At 43.5% G+C, this 14,251-nt stretch overlaps 1 protein-coding gene across 1 annotated transcript in view; it reads left to right on the forward strand.

The window, feature by feature from the left end:
* The window catches only part of NRCAM (neuronal cell adhesion molecule), a 257,338-nt gene that overhangs the window by 83,660 nt on the left and 159,427 nt on the right, over positions 1–14,251 (forward strand). Inside the window, exon 2 of the mRNA XM_030885203.2 lies at positions 2,489–2,563. The gene's annotated coding sequence lies outside the window, so the exon portion shown is untranslated. The remainder of the gene's footprint in view (positions 1–2,488; positions 2,564–14,251) is intronic.

The raw sequence follows: 14,251 nt of genomic DNA on the forward strand, positions 1-14,251 counted from the left end.
CCGACCAACTTTTTATGGGAGTAGAAAGCCTTGTCTTTCTCCCAAGGAGTGGCTGATGATTTCGGTCTGCTCAACTTGAGGTTAACAGTCCAACACCAGGGCATCTAGGAGTACTTGAAATTTCTGCCCATGAGATCCCCAAGGGAGATGCTTCTAGTTGGGAGGCTGGCAAAATAAGACATGGTAAAGATGTTTTGGCTGCCAATTCAAATGCAGAGTCCCAATGCGCTAGGTTGGAACTGAGGTGAGCTGAAAGGCGGGAGGCAGAGCAGGCATTTAAGCTTGGTCAGTTTCCCTGAAGCCCAAAGCAGGGCCAGGCATTAACATTGCAATGTGAACAGAGAGATGGTTCCCAGGTGTGCAGCCAGTAACAGAGAGAAAGAATCTCAGAATGGTTTTCAGGGTGGTCAAGTACTGTGCTGGGCATGCCCACATGTCTCAGGACCAAAAGCATGGGACTATTTACTCTAGAAAGAGAGTCCAAAAATGAAAAGAGAGGTAAGAACACGGAGGGGAGAGAGATGAGAACAACGGTGTGTGTTAGTCTCTGAAATTCCACCCCTACATCAGAACACTCACATTTAGAACAGCTAAGAATCACAAAACCATCCCAAGAATAACTAGAAAGATGGGCAAGCATAGCCGATGTCATGGTCCAATCATTTTGTTGTTGTTGTTGTTATTGTTTTTACCTTAAATGATTCCCATCCATGTCTCCTCATTCACCTTGAGGCGTTGTCTATTTCAGTTTCTATTTCAATTGCTGACACCCTCTACCCGCAACCCCCAAGTAGTCTTCTTGTCTAATCTTTACCCTTCCACAGTCAGTCATTCGTATGACTAACAATTTTTACCTTCTCTGGTCTAAAAACCCTTCACAGGTCACAGCCAAGACTCATAAATGGGTTGATGTTCATGGTCCTGTGCATTCTGGCTCCAAATGTGGCTCTCCCCCCCCTGCTGCCGCTGCTCTCCACCCCTGTCACAATCCCATAGCTTGTAGTTTCACCGTCCGACTTGCCGGTGTCTGGGCACACCGCACAATTTGTCATTGTCATCCCTTCGATCCTGCTCTTCCCTCTACCCAGAATGCCCTTCCTACTTACCTTAAGGCTCAACTTTATTACCTCCTGTGGAAGTCTTCCTTTAATGTTCCCTCTATGGAATTGTTCGTTCCTCTGTAGTCCCACACGCCTTTTTATACATACCACATTTAACCGTCATTGATAATAGTTCTGTCTTGTTTTCATCGGAGGGTGAATTGAGGTCCTTGGGTAGACAATCGGTCTCATTTATATTTTATACTTTGTTTCCGAACGTATTCAATGTATGACAGATATCAAACATTCTATCTAAGATTCTTTCCAACATGCTTCTAGAGATTTATTTTTCTAAGGAGTTAAATGACAAAGAAGGAAAATCTTTACTACTACAAATGGCTTCAATTCCAAGAGGAAAAATGTACTAACTGCTGCAACATTAACATGCCCCCCCCCAAAAAAATGCCATTGCCTCAGATTCAGGGAAAATCTGTTTCTACTTTTACTGTAGTGAAGGTTTTATTAATATTCATTTTTTTCAGTTTAATGGGGACGTGCCCGATAGCACGTGCACAAGCTAAAACATCTAATATTATTTCACATCTTTTTTCTTGATGGAATAGTTTTGCGATTCACAGTTGTCCTAATATTTGAGTGCAGTCCAAGAGTTCCTGAATTGACAGTAGTTTCTCTTCTCTGAAAGGTTCTCAGAAGTTGATAATATGACTCTTGTTTCCCAAAACCCAACGTCCAAAAAGCCACAAATTCTCCCTTTAGAAAAACTTGGGTGCCATTGAATTGATTGTTGGAAAAGGAAACTTAATGTACTCAGCTGTGATTGGTTTCCTCCCCATCCACGCTGTCCTTTCCTGGCTAATGCTCAGCTGGAGTGTCTGCAAAGGACACACTGAGGCCGAGGGAAGGGAGAGATGGAGACTGTCCGAGCTCCGGAGCTGTTGATGACGTCCCCTTTGTCACGACCCAACTGAGCTCTCTTCAGATCATAGCTGCTCTCAGACTCTCTTCAGGGCCCTGATTGAAAGCATGGAGTCTTTCAAATAGAATCAAATGGATTCCTGTGCTACTAAGTAAACACTTAAAATAATAACAATAAATTCACAGCAAAGAAGTATTTCAGCCACACTGAATATACCAAAACAACCAAAAAACAAAAACAAACCTCCAGTCCCCCTAAACTGGAAAGAAGAATCAAGCTGGGGTGCATTAAAGTGATGACCACCAGAGTTCTGCTCACACTTCTGCTGTCATTTTTTTGTTCAGAACCAGAAAGTGATTACTTTGGGAAGTCTATTTATAATCTGTCATTCCTTGCATGGCCCCTCTGTAATTGTGTTTCCCTTCCGGGAGTCCGTCAGAGTTCAGGCATTGACAATCTGCTGCGATTGATGTGCAATATCTTAACGTTCCTCCCCTTCTTCAACCCACAGAGCAATGCTAAGAAGACTTCCAGGTTAAAGAATTAAAAGGAAGAACAACTTCTGAGAAGAAGACCGTCTTCAAAGGTAGGGCTTTGTCTTCTTAAGGATTTTAGATGATTTCATCTCTGAAGAAGCGAATTATCTCATAAAATGACCTGGTTATATGATATCATTCCCATGTTTAATATTATTTTCAGTCCAGAGCATATGATGAAAGACAGGACACAGGCATATCGATGCAAAATCATGAATCACAATGCTTGTCAAAGAAGATAGATCAAATATATAGGAAAGAAAACCAGGCTTCCTGACCCTTCATAGTAACTATATTTTTGTTTTTATAAAATCATAAAGCATAGGACTACTGTTAGTAAACAGCTTGCTCCTGAAGATGACAAATTGTAGGAAATCATTTCCAAAAGTATTCTTTTTGGTCCAACTGCATGTTAAAACAATCAAAAATCCCCTGAGAACGAACGTACTATACATAGAGGATTTGTCTTGTTGTACAGTGATATCTAAATAATGCAGACATCCGTTTTGAAAGTTTAAATATTGCTTTGCTGAGTGCTTACTGTGCTGCAAACCCCGTTCCCATCCCTCACTCCCCCCACCCCCCACCTTGATGCCATTCAGACATTTCAGCTCTAGAACAGACTTGGCCAGGGCTGTGGTGCCTTCGAAAAGGTCATTGCGATAATACTCAAGTTGATGGAAAAGATCTTACTGGGAGATCTGGAACACAGTTCAGAGAACTGTGTCGCAACCAATAGTGGCCTTCAGAAGGAATTATGAGGGCGTGATTGTTTGGAAAGTTAGTTCTCCACCTCATAGGTTTCATTGACCTCATCAAAGAAATGCTCATGGTCTTTGAGAACAGAAGATTGCCCGTGAGATTCTGTGGGAGTAAAATGTGCCGAGCATGTGGTCCCTTGTCCCTGAGAATTTTAAAGTTGATCCATGCAGATGATATTTTGTATTGAAGAGGAAATGATTCATGCCTAAGTTGAGATTGCTTCTGTTGTGTTGTCTTGCAGCTGATTTCGTATGACTAACTAGTTCTTCTGGTGTTTCAAAATTCCATCAGAAATCCCCCAGATGGAAACTAAGAAATGTTGCTTTGTAAATCAGATAGCACCATGCTTTGCTCTTGGCAAGTGTCCTTGAAAATGAAGCCTTGTTAGATGAAAATTAGCACAGAGTAGCAAAATTGATAAAGGTGGTAATTGTGCCCTTATTTCATGAACTGAAGAACACCTGCAAGGTAAGCTCCAACCATCAATAGAGATATGAAAGTCTATATACAATACCAAATCCAATTGTTTGAGATGTCTAAAGCACTGGTTCTCAACCTGTGGGTCACAACCCCTTTGGGTCAAAGGACCCCTTCACAGGGATCCCTAATTCATAACAGTAGTAAAATTACAGTTATGAAGTAGCAACAGTTGGGGGGGCGGGGGTCACCACAATATGAGGAACTGTATGAAAGGGCAATGGCATTAGGAAGGTTGAGAACCACTGGTCTAAAGGGACAAAAGAACCCTAAATCATATATGATTTGAGACCATTTGTTCAGTCTTAAATCAGAAAAGATGTGGCAAAGACAAAGGGCACCTGGATGAGGGAGACCATTAGCACCAGGTTGTAAGGGAGCCCAAGGGCTTACCGAGAATCAGAAGGACCTGGGAGGACAAAGGAAATTGTCACAGAAGCAGCAGCAGCGGCAGATCCATCCAGCTCGTCACAAGGGGGACTTCAGAGGTGGGAATGGGACCAGCATTGGGACATACACATTGCATTAAGCAGAAAAACTTTCAAAGCAGTCAGGATGTATGTGACCCTAGCACCCCAATTTCCATTCTGGGAACATCCACACAAGTCCCTAGATGCCATGCTGCTATTTCCTGGACCAGCTAGGGGAGGGCAGCAGATTCCTTCTCTAGGGCACTCTGCCTGAGGGCAAAGCCATTCAGCTCTAGTCAGGGTCAGAAGGAATCCAAAAGAGACTGAATGTATGTGGAGGCTCATGCATGCCCTACAGGTTGCCACTGTAACATATAGCCCTCTAGCAACACAGTGGCATTGTGGTTAATCACTGGGCTGCTATCCGCAGGGTCAGCAGTTCAAAACCACTAGCTGCTCCTCAGGAGAAGGCAGGGCTTTCTACTCCCATACATGGTTAGAGTCTTGGAAACTCACAGGGGCCATTCTACCCTATCCTATAGAATGGCTAGGAGTCGGCATGGACTCAATGGCAATCAGGAATCAGTAGTAATCATGTTAGGCAAGTGGCTTACCAGTAACCACTAGTGTGTTCAGTAAGTTACGCCAATGTCTATTGATATGATACACTGTGGGACACCTAAGAGAAGTACAACGATAGCAAGCTCTGGGGTTTTGTAACCAATGGTGGGCTCTGGTAAAGAGGGAAAATACACAAAGACAAAACCACCGCTAAATGCCTGGGGTCCCTTTCAGATGGCTTTCCAACTTACAAGGGCACTCTGGGGTCATTTCAAAGGCATTTTCCTGGCTAGGTAGAGTATCCCCCACCCCACCCCCACTTTTATTCATTACAGGAGAGTCATCTGATTGAAAGCCTCTATCTTCCAAAGCAGCAAGTGAAAAAAAAGCTTCCGTTCCACCTCTCTCAGTACATACCCCTTTCTGATCTCTTTTTGGCCAGCCTCTGCAGCGTGACTCAAGGGGACGGGCCCTTGTCAGACACGCTGAGAAGATCATTTCATTTTATCTTTGTGAGCGGTTTCATCTGGCGGACACTAAATGCTGTGTCTTCCCCATTTCTTTCCCTCACCCCACAAAGACTCGGTGAAAGTTCCCAGAATTCTAAAGCACACTTGTATTCGGTGTCCCCAGGCTATTCAGGAATTCAGCCTCCGACACTACAATAAGAAAAGTCTTTTCCAGGGTGGGGTGAGGTGGGGAGCCCCTTAGAATTTCCTGTAGTGTTTCCCACGTTCACTCCTGTGCTGTGGTATCCAAAAGATCCGAGCATCCGAAAGGGTGGGCTCTCATCCGTCTCTCTGGGGCGGGCTGCTGCTGCTTCCAGAGCCCTGTCCACTGACCTTCAGAAAAACTATGTGCATGGTGGAGTTCATGCTAATGTGCACATTCTCTCCAAGGAAAACATATCTACCATCCACCTGTGTAGAAAACCTTCTGCTAAAACAGCGCTTCTCAACCTGTGGGTCTAAACCCTTTGGGGGTCGAAGGACCCTTTCACAGGGGTTACCTGATTCATAACAGTAGCAAAATTACAGTGATGAAGTAGAAACGAAAATAACTTTATGATTGGGGGGGGCATCACTACAACATGAGGAACTGTATGGAAGGGTTGCGGCATTAGGAAGGTTGAGAACCACTGCTCTAAAATGTCAGCTTGCGGAGAGTGGCATTTCCACGAGGAGCCACGGTGAGAGAGAGTGCCTCCAAAAACCCACTGACTATCTGGTCAGTTAGATTCCTGGCAACCTAAAAGGCAGAGTAGAACTGTCCCTGTGGGGTTTGCAGGCCGCAAAGCTGACATCCTCCTTTCTCCTGTGGAGCAGCTGGTGGGTTTGAACTGCTGAGCTGACCAGGTAATTCACAGCCCCATGTGTCGCCCGGTGTAGCAGCAGCGCTCTGATTTAGACTCGAGTCACCATCCATCGTAATGAGCCTGTAGAAGAAGAATGCCCATGTGACACACGACCCCAGGAAGCTTGTGTCCACATTTGCCAAACTATGAAGAATGAAAAATCTTATGGGAGTTATTTACTGCTTTTTTTGAAAGTTATTTCCTTTGGACTCATTGTATAACTTTTTTTTTTTTTAATGTTCATATGCAACGAAGCCCACATGGAAGAAGCACACCAGCTGGTGCGATCACGTGGTGTCGAAGGGATCAGGTATCAGGCATCATCAAAACAAAAAATCTTACCATAGTGAATGATGGGGGCAGTGCGGAGTGGAGACCCAAAGCCCATTTGTAGGCCACTGGAGATCCCCTTGCAGAGGGGTCTCAGGGAGGAGACGAGCCAGTCAGGGTGCGATGTAGCAACGATGAAACACAACTTTCCTCTAGTACCTAAATGTTTCCTCCCTCCCTCCCCACTATAATGATCCGAGTTATGGTCCAAGTTGCAAATGGATAATGGCAAAAAGACTTGACCTTATAATTACTGATTCAATTTGTAAATGTGAACTAATATTTTATTCAAAATCTTGGATAAAAATGCAATTTCTATATGACTTAACAATGAAGGGGTGTATCAAAACTTTGTTCCTACACATTGGGCCTCCACTCAAGTATTCCATCAATGCAAGAATACTTTGTTCTATTAAATTGGCATTCTATGACGCTCACCTTCCTGACACAACCACTGAAGACAAAGCGGGTGAATAAGCAAATGTGGTGAAGAAAGCTGATGGTGCCCGGCTATCAAAAGATACAGCGTCTGGGGTCTTAAAGGCTTGAAGGTAAACAAGCAGACATCTAGCTCCGAAGCAACAAAGCCCACATGGAAGAAGCACACCAGCCTGTGTGATCACAAGGTGCCGAAGGGATCAGTTATCAGGCATCAAAGAACAAAAAATCATAACATTGTGTGCTCACCTCCTGATACAATCGCTGAAAACAAATGGGTGCATAAGCAAATGTGGCGAAGAAAGCTGATGGTGCCCGGCTATCAAAAGATACAGCGTCTGGGGTCTTAAAGGCTTGAAGGTAAACAAGCAGACATCTAGCTCCGAAGCAACAAAGCCCACATGGAAGAAGCACACCAGCCTGTGTGATCACAAGGTGCCGAAGGGATCAGTTATCAGGCATCAAAGAAAAAAACATATGAGGGGGAGTGAGGAGTGGAGACCCAAAGCCCATTTGTAGGCAACTGGACATCCCCTTACAGAAGGGTCTCCGGGAGGAGATGAGCCAGTCAGGGTGCGATGTAGCAACGATGAAACATACAACTTTCCTCTAGTACCTAAATGCTTCCTCCTTCCCTCTCCACTATCATGATCCCAATTCTCCCTTACATATCTGGCTAGACCAGAGGATGGACACTGGTAGAAATAGGAACTGGAAACACAGGGAATCCAGGGTGGATGATCCCTTCAGGAGTCAGTGGTGTGAGTGGCGATACTGGGATGGTGGAGGGAGGGTGGGTTAGAAAGGGGGAACCGATTACAAGGATCTACATATAACTTCATCCCTGGGGGACGGGGCAACAGAAAAGTGGATGAAGGAAGATGAGGCTGCTCTTGAGCAGCAGTTCTCAACCTGTGGGTCTCAACCCCTTTGGGGTTTGAACAACCCTTTCACAGGGGTCGCCTGATTCATAACAGTAGCAAAATTACTGTTATGAAGTAGCAACGAAAATAATGTCATGCTTTGCGGGGGTGGGGTGGGGTGGGGGAGGTCACCACAACATGAGGAACTGTATGAAAGGGGTTGCAGCATTAGGAAGGTTGAAAATCACCGCTCCTAAGTGTCAATCCCCTGAAAAGGGGCCCAGTGCCAAGTGCCGAGGAGCCGATCCCAAGCCCTGGCGGCCCTGCACGCTTTTGTCAGAGGAGGACAGTGCTTCCAGAGTTTTCAGCTGCTGGGGTTTTTCAGAAATAGATCGCCAGGTCCTTCTCCTGAGGCCCTCCTGGGTGGACTCCAACCTCCAACCTTTGAGTGAGCTGCTAAGCATGTGTAAGACGCACATGCTAGAAAGCCTTCAGTGTCCAGGTGCCCCTGTGCTCGGTCTCCACGAGGTACAAATGTGTGCCTACGTTATGCGGGGACCTTATCATGTCCCTTCTTCCCAGCATCTGGGCCATTTCATCCCTGGCTGCTTTTGGAGGGAATCTCATCTGACAGGAGGGTGATCGAGAGAACTACTCAGGAAGAAAATGAAGCCCGGTGTGGAACAGGAGGCCCGGGACAGACCCCTTGCCGCTAATGCAGTATGTTGCTGTCACATCTGACTGCGTACACAAATAGATGCTTGAACTCAGGGGTTTTTCCCCCTCTTTGCTTCGCTTTGTTTTGTTTTATTTTGCCTTTCACGGCAGCATTCGTTTGGGAAAACTGAGAGGGTGAAAATCTTTCGGAAGGAGGCAAGTTTTCATATCTGCGGAAGGCATTTCGACAGCTTTTGTTGAACTTAGCTGGTCTGTAAAGATTCTTTGTTTCTGGTTGACGGTCGTAGCAAGCAAGTCCATAAAGTGCCCTGAATCCAGGAGAGAATGGGCCCCTCCTGAAAAGGGATTTGTTTCTTGCAGCATGGTAGAAGCTCACATTCAGATCTTGCGACAGTTAGACAATGGGGCACGCCAGCCGCCACTGCAGTCTTGATTAATGCATTATATGAATGTGTTGATTAATGCGGCCCTGGAATGCCTTCTTAAAGCGAGAGCCTGCACCTGAGGTGTGCCAATGTCCTTCCTCCTGGTTGCTGCTTCGCTCACAAGGACCTATTCACACCTGGGCCTTCTATGGGCACCTTTCACACAGATTAAGACTTATTGATTATCATACATATTCTCCTGGAAGAGTGGGCTTGATAATCTCCCATAAGGGAGCCCATAAGGAGGAATGCCCTTCTAGTTTGGTGGCAGCTGCTCGTCTACGGATAGCCTTGTCCTGAGTTTCATTTTTGTTCTTTCAAATCAAAAGGAAAAGCTGTAAAAACTTGCAATTGTCACCGGAATAACACAGAACTCGATATGCAAATGGACTGTCCATTAGACCTCAGTGAACTTGGCTTCACAGCGGGAAACCCACTGTTCCTCCAGGCAGGCATTCCCATCAGCCCAGCCCCGGGCAATTCCCCTTTCTGTCCACTTCATTCAGCACTCTTGACTTTTCTTGCTGTACTGTTAGGAATTCTCACTAAACCACATTTCTTTCATAACTTATCCTCCCTCTCCCCACAAAGAGGCTTGTTTTGATATGGTTCCTATTTGGCTAAGGGCTCAAAAAAGATGAGTGTTGGGGAGTTTGTATTTGGTTAGTTTATCATTTACTCATTTTTTGAGACACGAGAATGAGTCACTTGTGAAAGTGGCACTTCCATTTTCAAATGTTTCTGGGCGTAGAATTCTCAGCAAGAGGACAACAACGATGAGAAAGCCCTAGCCCAGTGGTAAGGATGGTGCAAGCCTAAAAGCCACGGTCCAGTGGTGCTGGGCTGTGCTCTCAACTCCTGCTTCCCTGAGGCTCCTAATGATATAGCACAACCACTTGTGCTGCTCAAAGCCCACAGGTACATGCTGAGTAGAAAAAACGCCTTCTGTATTAATTAGAGAATGATTGTATTCAACCAGTGGTTCTCAACCTGTGGATCATGACCCTTTGGGGGTCAAAGGACCATTTCGCAAGGGTCGCCTGATTCATAACAGTAGTAAAATTATAGCAATGAAAATAATCTTATGGCTTGGGGGGTCACCACAACCTGAGGACCTGTATTGAAGGGTCGCGGCATAAGGAAGGTTGAGAACCACTGTGTTAAACCATTGTATACATTAGTGGCAAAGGCAGCAGTATTGATCTCCTTTCATTATTGTGAGGAGATTAACGCAAAGGGTGGCATTGAAAAAAATTTTAGGACTAAAACTTCAGTTGAAGACTCCTACTTCTATTTAGATTTATCAGTGATGAGACCATAGGTGCACTTTAGGGCATCATAGAACACAGGACTTCCGTTATTTGACTCATAATATCTAACTCCCAATGTTTGCTGTTTTCATAAAATGCACAGTTTTAATCTACTTCTTAGGGAATATTTGCAGAAAATTTCAAAGGAAGGTCATGGGTCATTTCCCTGGCATTTACAGCTTTATAGATGCACAAGGGTCTCTTTTGGAATGCAAAGTGGACAGAAGACATGTTGAAATCATCTTAACATATTCTTGGGATGGAGGTATACTTGGGGAAACTTATCTTATTTGAGTCTCAGAGAACACCTAATTGTATGATGCATTTAAAAAGAGAAATGCACCAAAAATAACTAGCTGAAGAGAGTTCGCATTTGTGTTTCGACATGCATTTTCTTGGCTTGCCTGAATTCTGCAACAATTGGAAGGGTAAACAAAGAAAAGCAGTGAACATGAATCCGGTATTCTGCAGAGCTTTTGACACTGAGCAAGGCATAGAGGCTGTGCTAGCAGAAACTGGCTGCCTGGTGGAGGAGAGGCCCTAGGACAGGTTATGAAAGGAGGGAATGGAAGACAAGAGCACAATCCAGCCTGGAGAAGGAGAGCGGGAAATGGTCTCTGGAAGTTTCTGTGTATTTATTTATTTTTCAATAGGCACAAAGAAGACGCCGTTAATGGAGTTCGTTATTCCCTGAGGGTGGGGCAGGGGGTAGGGTGGAACCTGACTAGCAGTTTGACAAATGTGACTGGGCAATAGTACCTACCGTGTTTAAGTGATTCAAGTGACCTGGAACATAGATTGAATTCTGATTTTCAGTAAGCCATGCCTTTGTTACATACCACTCCCCTCTTACAGAGAATCCAAAGACAGACATACTTTTCATACAAAACAGTCTGCAGGTCCATTGAATGCCCACAAGAGTGCATTGCTTGGCTAGTGCATGCTTTCAAAGGCACTTAGAATGCCTTCTTGTCATGGAGGAGTAGGAAAAACAAGTGTTTGACTGCCCTTACACCAGCCTGAGCATCCAGTTCATGCTGTGTAAATTTGTGCTGAGTTGAAATGACTTACTTATAAGGTACTAACTCCAGAAGTCAGCCCATAGGAGAACGTTCTCTGATGTTTCTGGATCTCCCAGTGTGCTCCTGACAGTTGTTGGTTACCTAGAGCATCAGAGCTTCTTTATGGATAGACATTTTCCTAAGGGGAAAAAAAAATTAAGTTTTGAACATTAGGATATTTCTTCCGTAGAGCAATCCTTAAATTCAGGAAGGAAGTATATTTAAAGCACCTACATTATAGGAGACATATTGGTTCTAGCCAAATGATTTGCTTTTACCGAAATATAGCTACTTTGATCCAGCAACTAATTCCATATTTAGGGTACAGAAAGGAGCCCAGGTGGTGTTGCAGTTACGAGTTGAGCTGCTAACATCAAGGTCTGAAGTTCAAAGCCATCAGCCGATCTTCGGGAGAAAGATGGGCTTTCTATTCCTGTAAATAGTTAGTCTCAGAAACTCACAGGGGCCGTTCTACTCTGTCCCATTGGGTCACTAGGAGCTGGTCCTGGTTCCATGGCAGCATGTTTTGGTTTGGGAGGGTATAGAAAAACCTTCATTACAAAAATCTAATTTCTTTTCTTAAAAAATTTTAATGGCATTAGTCCAATCATATTAAGAGTTGTGCAATCATCACCACAATTTTAGAACTTTTCCCCTCGTACTCATTGCTCTCAGCCCTGCACTTTCCCCAACCTGCCCTCCTATGTCCCTAAGTAATTATTAACCCAATTATTGACTATAGATTTACTTAGCGTTCATGTCATATACAGAAAAAACATACAAAACAAAATCCAAAGATAAACAAAACAAAAACCAACAACAATGACAAAACAGAAATTATAAAATATTAAAAACTGGAACAAATTTAAAATAGGTCACAAGGGAGATCAATGATGAGGTGTTGCATCTAACTCTGTCTGCCATAAAGGGCTTTACAATGCAAAACTATCTGATAGCAAAACTAGTAACATCTCTCTGATAGCAGGACTATTCACGTCTCTGGACTAGGTCAGAGGCTTAATCCTTGTGGGGATTACAACTGCATTTGGGGCTTTAGTCTCATTCATAGCCTTTGAAAATTCTGTGTGCAGAATTTTAGCTCTGATACCATTCCCGCCTCCAAATTTAGATTTCATTATTTACAATCCTTGGATCACAAAGGCTGGTGTGCTTCTTCAATGTGGAATTAGTTGAAGCCTCACTTAGATGGCTGCTTGTTTGAAGACAAACCGTTAAGACCCCAGAGGCAATTACTTCTAATATCCAAGCACCATCGAGTTTCTTCACAACACTGATATACACCCATATCTTCAGGGATCTCTTTATGAGGGGTAGTGTCAATTGGGGAAATGTCATAAGAACTAATTAGTCTTAGATTGGGGCTATAATTAAATGCAATTCCAAAATCAATTCATATATCTATGGTTTATATGTGACCCTGCTTCACTTTAGAGACATAATCATCATTTTATGATAGAGTACTATACATACTTGAGTATAAGCTGACCCAAATATCAGCTAAGGCATCTAATTTTACTACAAAACCTGCATCAAAAATGTGCTGAAACTTTGCAGAGGGGTAGTGGGGAGGAGATGAGTCACTCAGGGTTCAGTGTAGCAATAATGAAACTCACAACCTTCCTCTAGTTATTAAATGCTTCCTCCCCCCAACTACCATGATCCCAATTCTACCTTGAAAACTTGGTTAGACCAGAGGATGCACAGCGGTACAGATGGGAACTGGAAACACAGGGAATCTAGGACAGATGAACCCCTCAGGACCAGCGGTGAGAGTGGCGATACTGGGAGGGAAGGGGGGTGTAGAAAGGGGGAATCGATCACAAGGATCTACATATAACCTCCTCTCTGGGGAATGAGCAACAGGAGGGTGGGTGAAGGGAGACGCCGGGCAGTGTAAGATAAGATATAATAATAATTTATAAATTATTAAGGGTTCATGAGGGAGGGGGGAGGGGAGGCGGAGAAAAAGGAAAATGAGGAGCTAATTCCAGGAACCCAAGCGGAAAGCAAATTTTGAGAATGATGAGGGCAACAAATGTATAAGTATGCTTTACACAATTGATATATGTATGGATTGTGATGAGTTGTATGAGCCCCAATAAAATGATTTTTTTTAATGTGCTGAAAAACTCAGCTTATACATAAGTATACAGGTACATTATGAATCATTCCCCCTGGAACATAAAGTAATTCTTTTGATAGTGTCATTAATTTAGCCTATGATATAGAATTTAAGACTGTTGAAAAAAGGAAATTATGCAAGTATAGGCTGGCTTCAGACTTCAATTCATGGATTGTTGACTCGTACAGATTAAACTCTTAAGTGACTGGACACTATTTACACAAACATTGAGGGTTCAGGATAGTGTAAAACTTTCAATAACGCCACTCACATAGGCAGAATCCTAACTGTTAGACTAACACATGTAATAAAAAAGCAAGGTGAGACAGAAAATAATAAATATATGGTAGGGACCAGAAACAAAGTTCTATAACCACCAATTCCATAGCCTTGGGATAGTGGTTTTCTGCTTCTTTTCACGTTAGGGCATGTCAGCCTCAGTTCCTTAAGCCAGAAACAGGCGGCCTTAAGTGAAAGTCTGGTTTGCTTAGAGATGTCTTAAAATTGAATCCTTTTGGTGTAGCATGTGAAGGATATTGTGTACCTCGGAAGGGCAGTCTAAAGTTTCAGGAGTCTATAGCATGATGCCTGGGTCACCAAGGTCTTGTTGATTTTTCCATTGTTTTTTTCTATTTTTCAGTTCATTTATTTCTGCTCTAATCTTTATTATTTCTTCTCTCCTGCTGTTGGAGGGCTTATGCTGTTGCCCTTCTTCTAGTTGTTGAAAGTGCTGGGTTAATGTTGGATTTCGCCTCTTTTCATGTGTGCTCTGATTGCTATAAATTGCCCTTTGATACTGCTTTGCTGTGTCCCAAAGGTTTTTGTATGCTATGTTGTCATTCTTGTTTCAAGGAATGTCTTCATTTTATCCCTTATTTGATCTATTATCCAGTAGTTTATAAGTAATATGTTGTTCAGTCTAGATG

This window comes from Echinops telfairi, unplaced genomic scaffold (genome assembly GCF_000313985.2).
Source record: "Echinops telfairi isolate 266 unplaced genomic scaffold, ASM31398v2 ScPeMD7_23;HRSCAF=83, whole genome shotgun sequence".
NCBI lineage: Eukaryota > Metazoa > Chordata > Mammalia > Afrosoricida > Tenrecidae > Echinops > Echinops telfairi.